Raw genomic sequence first — 8450 nt, 5'->3', positions numbered from 1 at the left:
AGAATGGACCCCAGGCTCTGTGGAGGGGCTTGACCTGCCCGAGGACACATGATAGGTAAGGGTTCTACCCAGGTCATTGTGCTCCCCATTAGCAGAGTCCTGGTCTGGTTTAAGTAGCCCAGGCAATCCAGTCTGTGTTACATCTGGGACGGGTCAGGTTTCTTAGCTACGAGTCATTTCCCCTATTCACATAAACGGAAAAAATTGATCAGACGCCAGCCTGTTGGGTCTCTGTCCCTGTCACACAAGGTGATGGGCACACGGCTTTGTCAGGCAGCGAATTTATTGGCTTAACTTCCGACGGGACCAGGAAAATGGTCTGTGCCAACCTCTTCACGCGCGAGGAGAATGACGGAAGTATCCTATATGCGCATCCTGCTTTTTAAACGATGTGCCGTGAGATAGAGATATTAATTGCCTGATGGGGAAATTGAGACTCGGCTCATTTACATCCACTAGTGGGAGAGAATGGAGAGCAGTTTTGTCACCTTAAAACATAAGATTTGCGTTTCTAGCCCTGAGTAGAAATAACCAGTGACCGTAAAAAAAAAAAAAAAAAATCTGATGACATGTTCTTCGCTAACAGAGAATGGTAGGAAGAGTCATGGCCATCATTAGAATTCCACTATTCTTTTGATTAAGTAACACAGTTGATGAGTTCCTATAGGGTATGCAAGGACTTCCCTGGTGGCTCAGATGGTAAAAGCGTCTGCCTACGATGCGGGAGACCCAGGTTCAATCCCTGGGCCGGGAAGATCCCCTGGAGAAGGAAACGGCAACCCACTCCAGTACTCTTGCCTGGAAAATCCCGTGGAAGGATGGAGGAGCCAGCTAGGAGTCCATGGGGTCGCAAAGAGTCAGACATGACTGAGCGACTTCACTTTCTTTCTTTCTTTTCTTTCTTCATAGGATATGCTGTGTAGACTCTAAAACTGTGGGGCTGATGAGCTAACAAATCTCCCCCTGCCTCCGTCTCTGTCTCTCCACCCCCGCGTCTCTCACTGTCCGTCTGTCTGTCCTTCCCTCCCTCTCTTCGCCATTCTCCCCTTGCCCCGGTCTTCTCTCTGTGTCTCTCAGAAGCCAGCTACCAGACACGTTCAGGAGACCTCCCAGCCTGTGAGGACTCATTCTTCTCCTGAGGCCTCATGGCCTGAATTTCAGAGCGGGAAGGGTCAGCGTTTATTTGTCTTGGGCCGCGGCGTCCGCGGGCGGTCTCCCTGAGGTAACCGCTGAGGCTCTGAGGCGCGGGCGGGCGCCCTGGGCCTCCTTGTCTGCGCTCCAGCTCCCGGGGAGAGTGCCCTCCTTCGTGGGAAGGCCTCACAGGCCCAGTTGTGGATTGTTTATTTACACTCGAGGAACAGATCCTGAAAAATGAAAACCAAATCCAGTAGGAATTCAGATGACCGAGGTCTGGGTGGGAAAGCAGATTCTGGGGTGATTTCGCAAGCAGGATTTCAGAGACGATTTCGTCCTAATACTAAATATTTTTGAAAACAGACACTCCCTTTTCTCAATGCTGTGTTGAGAAATACAACCTTAATACAGCCTTAAATAATAGGATTGAATACAACTTTTGGAGGGTGTCTGAATAGGGGTTTTAGTCCTATATTCCTTAGGAAAACTTTTGGAAAATACCATATAGGGGCTTTATCTGAGTGTCGTTCTTGTTCAATCGCTCAGTCATTTCTGACTCTTTGCAAACCTATGGACTATGCCCACCAGGCTCCTTTGTCCTTGGGGAGTGGGTTGCCATTTCCATCTCCAGGGGATCTTCCTGGATCAGGTGTCGAACCTGTCTCTCCTGCATTGACAGGCAGATTCATTAGCACTGAGTCACCAGGGAATCCCTGAGTGTGTGCATGCTCAGTTGCTAAGTCATGTCCAACTCTTTGAGACCCCATGAACTATAGCCTACCAGTCTCCTCTGTCCATCGAATTTCCCAGGCAAGAATACTGGAGTGGGTTGCCATTTCTTTCTCCAGGGGATCTTCCCAACCCAGGGATCGAACCTGAGTCTCCTGCATGGGCAGGCAGATTCTTTACCACTGAGCCACCAGAAAAGTCCTATCTGAGTGTAGGTTCCTCCAAAATAATAGACCCTTGGCAATGAGATTCCAGGCCTCTGTTCTTTCCTGCCAAGCCTCTATCTTTCTTTCAGTTATTGGGTGCTCCTTAGATGCTATGCTTTGTACCAGTTACTTTATATGTCCCCCTCGATTGTTTATCACAATTCAACCAGGCAGGCCACATGACTGTACCTGTGTTACAAACAAGGAGACTGGTACTGAGAGAGGTCAATTGCTCCAAGTCAGAGACCAAGTGAACACAGACCCTGAAGTCCAGCTCACATCCATTTGAGTTCACCTCTGTGCCATTAACCACTGAGATTCCCTGTCTCCTCAACAGACCACCGCTTCTTGACTTCTTTTTTTTGTAAGTTGCTCTTTCACTTCTAAATTGATTGCATCTGTAAACAGCATGATGTATAAACCCATATCCTTCCACTTTTATTTTTAGAGAGATTCTTGTAGTATTCAGGGTTTCTCAGCCTCGACACTGTTGACACTTGGGGCCATATAATCCTTTGTTGAGGGGCTGTATGGCGTACTGTAGGATATTTAGCAGCATCCTTGGTCTCTACCTACTATGTGCCAGTAGGTAAAACCGTTCCCTCAAGCCATGACCATCAAAAATGTCTCCAGAGGGACTTCCCCGGCAGTCCAGTAGTTAAGACTTCACCTTCCAATACCAGGGGTGCAGGTTCGATCCTTGGTCATGGAGTTAAGATGTGACATGCCTCAAAAGGCCCCAAAATCAAAACATAAAACAGAAGCAAAATTCTAACAGCTTTAATAAAGACTTTCAAATGGTCCACATCAAAATAAAATCTTAAAAAATTTTCAAAAGTCTCCAGATAGTGCCAAATGTTTCAGAAAGGGGACAAAGTCGCCCCCAGCTTAGAATCCACTGAACTAGCATTATAACCAGTAGCTGATTAAAAGAGGCAATGGGTTTCAAGTTCTACTTTCTCACAGTTCCCATCATTACTCCAGAAAGTATTTTCAACCTTCCCTTATGTTACAGTGTCCCAGCAGTAAGGTCACATTCAACTAGCCCTCAAAAATGGAGCCCAGACACTATCGGAGGAAGAAAAAGTCTATGACTTCGGCAGGCAGGACAACTCAGTAACAGGTCTATGAACAGCACCAAGAGAGCCAGTGGAGGAGCCGGCAGAGGACCTGGCAGTGAGAAACAGACCACCAGCCCTTCTCTTCGGCATCAACATCCACAGCATCTTTGGAGACCAATCACACAGCTTCACTACTTAATTGCTTGGGAGTCTCTAGATTCCAGACTCTAAACCATGTGTTGTTTGCAGTTGTCATTGACACAAGTCCCAGGACTTAGGATTGTGGAGCGGATGTTTAGATTTACGAAATGACAGAAGATGTAGAAAGTATTGCGAAAGTGCTCAGGCTAATCCTACTACTTTTCATCCTAATCTAGAGAGCTGTCATCACCTTAAATAATAGGATTGAATATGACTTTTGGAGGGTGTCTGAGTAGGGGTTGTGTTCCCCTATTCCTTAGGGAAACTTTTGGAAAGTACCATATAAAGGCTTTGTCTATATAGGTTCCTCAAAAAAAAAAAAATAGACTCTGAAAAATGAGTTGGATACTAGTGGTTTGTTTGGGAGAGGATCCCAGGAAGCATGGTAAGTAGGCGAAGCAAAGCAGGGAAGGGAAGAAAGCTAAAAAAGGGTTATCTTCAAGAAATGGGTTATCTCTATGGGCAACTGTGGCTCCATCCTCTGGGGTCCTCTGAGTGACTGTGTATAATACACCTTAGGACTGTGCCCCCAAGGATTACGGAATATCTATCAAACCCCATTCCTCATTGGTTGACATCTCCCAGGAACATGAGCTCCAGGGTACTGGTGGACATGCCACACTCCTGGCGGAAGTGAACACCCTCAGTCATAGAGAAGCAGGCAGGTGAGTTTCATTGGTTACCAATGGCTGTGTAACAAACTACCCCAAAACTAACTGGCTAAAAACAATACACATTAATAATATCCCAGTTGTTGTGGGCTGGGAATCCAGGTGCAGCCGAGTTGGGGTTTCTGCTCAGCATCTCTTAAAAGGATGCAACCAAGGTTATAACTGGGCTGCAGGTAGCTAAAGGTTCACATTGTGGGGGAGGGATGTCCCTGGTGGCCCAGTGGTTAAGACTCCACATTTCCAAGGCAGGGAGTGCAAGTTTGATTCCTGAACTAAGATCCACATATGCCATAGCATGGCCAAAGATATAAATATAAATAAAATTTTTAAAAACTAATTGGGGAGGAGCCAACTGCAGGCTCTCTCAGGTGGCAATTGGCAGGATACAGTTCCTCACAGGCTGGTGGCCTAAGGGTCTCAGTTCCTTGCTGGCTGTTGATGAAAAGCCCTCCTTGTCACATGGCCCCTCCATTGAGCAGCTCACAACATGACAGCTGGCTTTCCTCAAAGAGAGCAAGAGAGGGCAAGTGTGACCAGGGTCACAATCTTTATAATCTAATCCCCAAAGTAACAACCCATCACTTTGGTTGGATTCTAGTCATTAGAAATGAGTTCCTCAGACCATCCCATGCTCCAGGAGTAGAGTTTACACGAGGCATATGACTAGAGACACCCTCCCAGGAGCCATTTTAGAGGATGCCCATTTCAGGAGTGGATGAAAATTGCCCACCAAAGCTGTAGGTGACCTCTGTGCTGAGACAAAGGGATATGACCACAGCACTTGCGTGCATCCTATGGATATAGCTTCATGTTGTTACATTATCCCTGGTTAATGAGACATTCTAGTTGTCTTCAAATTTCAAGGCCCTGGGGAACACAGCTTTTTTTTCACTGAATTAGAGTTGATTTACAATATTCCTGTTGGATGATCAGATGCTAAAGAATCTGCCTGCAATGCAGGAGACCTAGGTTCTATCCCTGACTCGGGAAGATCCCCTGGAGAAGGGAATGGCAACCGATTCCTGCATTCTTGCCTGGAGAATTCCATGGACAGAGGAGTCTGGCAGTCCATGGAGTTGCAAAGAATATGACATGACTGAGCAACAAACACTTTTATTGTGTTGGTTTCAAGTGTGCAGTATAGTGACTGTGTTTTTGTAGATTATACTCCATTATAAGTTATTACAAGATAATCACTATAATTCCCTGTGTTATACAGTATCCTTGTTCATCTCTTTGTACCTGTTAATTCCATTGAAAAAAAAGTATTACTATGTTGTTGTTGCTGTTCAATCACTAAGTCGTGTCTGACTCTTTTCGACACTGCGGACTGCAGCACATCAGGCTTCCCTGTCCTTCATAATCTCCCAGGGTTTGCTTAGATTCGTCTCCATTGAGATGGTGATGCTACCTAACCATCTCACCCACTGTCGTCCCCTTCTTTTGCCTTCAATCTTTCCCACCATCAGGGTGTTATCCAATGAGTTGGCTCTTCACATCAAGTGGCCTAAGTATTGGAGCTTCAGCTTCAGCATCAGTCCTTCCAATGAATATTCAGGGTTGATTTCCTTTAGGATGGATTGGTTCAATCTCCTTGCTATCCAAGGGACGCTCAAGAGTCTTCTTCAACACCGCAGTTCAAAAGCATCATTTCTTCTGTGCTCAGTCTTCTTTATGGTCCAAATTTCACATCCATACAGACTACTGGAAAAATCATAGCTTTGACTATACAGACCTTTGTCTGCAAAGTGATGTCACAGCTTTTTAATAAGTATTATTATAAATGGGGACACTTAGTGAACCTGGTACAGGCTGACAAATCTGAAACTGACATGAACCAAGTGGCAGGCACCGTGCTAAGTTCCAGAGTGTGTGTGTGCTCAGTCACTCAGTTGTGTCTGACTTTTTTGTGATCCCATGGACTGTAGCCCAAAAGGCTCCTCTGTCCATAGAGTTTTCCAGGCAAGAATACTGGAGTGGGTTGCCATTTCATAGTCCAGGGGATCTTCCAGATCCAGGGATTGAACCTGGGTCTCCTAAGTCTCCTGCACTGGCAGGCGGATTATTTACCACCGAGCCACTTGGGAAGCCAGAGACACAGAGATAAATCCTCAGGGAGGCTACTGTCTGTAGGGGCGGGAAGTGGAGGGATGTAAACCTAGGGCTGCAGAGCAGGACCATGTGTACTGTGCTCTGCTAGACAGAAACATCGAGCTGCAGGTACCCAGGCATTTAATTCCATGCAAGTAGGGGGAGGTAACGGGGATGACCTGGGAGGTGGAGTGAGGAGCCGGTGACGTGTGCAAATCTCACTTCTGTCAGGAACATTGCTGCCTCTCCTTCCCTATAGAGTGATCCTTGAAGGATCACCAACTTGCCTACCAGGTGCCTTCATATGCTTAATCTTTCGTAAAGATTTATTCTCAGGCACTTTCCATGTGGGCTGTGCTTTCAGGAGGACCCTCTGCCCAGGCCCTGAAAAAAACCCGGAATAAAGGTGAAAAAGTAAGAAGGAACAGAATAGCAAGACCAACACCACAAACACATCAGATGACAAGTAATTCCACCTCCTCCCACCAATTACTGCCCAAGAACAGTGCTCTGAACTCCATAACTGGGCCGTCCGAACACACTATGCATTGCAACCCCCCGGTACAAATCTAATCTATTCACCTGCCCACCGATAATATTCAAACCACAGGAGCCTCCAGAGCAAACAACTGCCTGCTGTGAGAGTGTTTTTCTTTCCCTTTTATTTAAAAAGAAAGAAAGAAAGAAAGAAACCTTATCTTGAGGTTAAATCCATTATCCTGGACATTGGAATGAAGTCCAACATGTGATGAATAACCCTGTTGCCTAATCTCCACTTCTTACCCATTCAAACTGAAAACAAGGAGGCCCCAGAGGAAAACGGGGAGGGAAGTTGAGTCCCAGAAATGAATAGCAGGACTCTACAAGTGTGCTTCTTTGAGCAAAGCCACATCTGGTTTTCTCAACACCTGTCCCCCTCTTCCCTTCATTAACATCCCTTTGATCTTCTTTTTTGTTGTTGTTGTTCTTTTATCCATTCCTTCTCCTTATACTTTTTATTTTTGAAAACCAGCTTCTTATCAATCACTGTCTTCAGAGTGTGATTTAAATGATTGATCAAGGACACCCTGGAGGTCTAGCAGTTAAAATTTCACCTTCCAATACAGGAGGCACAGGTTCAATCCCAGGTTGGGGAGCTAGGATCCCACATGCCTCGTGGCCAAAAAAACAAAACATAAAACAGAAGCAGTATTGTAACCAGTTCAATAAAGACTTTAAAAATGGTCCACATTAAAAAAAACTTTAAAAATGACTAATCAGTAATGAATCATGAATAGGAATAATAATATGACATTAAATTATTTCAATAATCATTTGGTGATCTTTTTAAAGTAGGTCATTGTTACCTATTTTTTTTAACTTTTTATTTTGTATTGGAGTACAGCCGATTAACAAGGTGATAGTTTCAGGTCAACAGGGAAGGGATTCAGCCATACACATGTATGTATCCATTCTCCCCCCAAACTCACCTCCCATCTAGGCTACCACATAACCTTGAGTGGAGTTCCATGTGCTAGACAGTAGGGTTATCCATTTTAAACATCGTGTAAATGTCATGGGTTTCCTCTGTGGATCAGGAGTAAAGAGCCTGGTTGCAATGCAGGAGACAAAGGAGACGCGAGTTCGATCCCTGGATTAAGAAGATCCCCTGAAGGAGAGCCTGGCAATTCACTCAAGTATTCTTTCCTGGAGAATCCCACGGACAGAGGAGCCTGATGGGCTATAGTCCCAGGATCGCAAAGAGTCAGACACGAATGAAGCAACTGAGCACGCACACACCCATACATATCTATCCCAGACTCCCAGATCTATCCCTCTCCCTAGACTTTCTCTCCTGGTGTCCACTAGTTCATTCTCTAAGTCTGTGAGTCTGTTTGTGTTTTGTAAATAAGTTCATTTGTATCCTTTTTTTATTTGAGATTCTGCATATAAATGATGTCATATGATATTTGTCTTTCTCTGATTTACTCCTTTGAAGATTTCCACCGCAAATGGATGAGTGGGGAGCTGACTTCAGAACGAATGGGGACCATCCAGCCTGGAAAGGATACTCGGATGCCCCCCCACATAAGTGTCACCGCTCTGGTAAGTGCAGCCCTGCAGGCGTGCCTTCTAAATTATACCTCGCCAAATCTTGCAGGGGAAGAATGAGGCTCTCTGAACTCCTGCATTCCACCTAAAATCAGTACATAAAATTTCCCTTGACATCTCTGCACTAGGGCAAGAGCATTCTTATCACTGGAGACTTGGAGTCAACGCTGAAATAGATCTCTACAAACAAACCTACTGAAATGACCTGTATCTTCCATAAGTTTTCCCCATTCTAGCTTCTAGTCACTCTCCCACAATTTATTGCT

The 8450-nt window shown here is 45.3% G+C and overlaps 1 non-coding gene across 1 annotated transcript; it reads left to right on the top strand.

Annotated features, from left to right (window-relative positions):
• Positions 1–681: 681 nt before the first annotated feature.
• TRNAR-ACG (transfer RNA arginine (anticodon ACG)) lies at positions 682–754 on the top strand. Its single transcript has one exon. It is a non-coding gene; the product is annotated as a tRNA-Arg (tRNA).
• The last annotated feature ends 7696 nt before the right edge of the window (positions 755–8450 follow it).

Source organism: Moschus berezovskii, chromosome 13, assembly GCF_049115385.1.
Source record: "Moschus berezovskii isolate FMDL1 chromosome 13, NW_MosBer_1.0, whole genome shotgun sequence".
Lineage (NCBI taxonomy): Eukaryota > Metazoa > Chordata > Mammalia > Artiodactyla > Moschidae > Moschus > Moschus berezovskii.
Note: the sequence above shows the minus strand (reverse complement) of the source record. Positions and strands in the feature narration are given on the sequence as shown.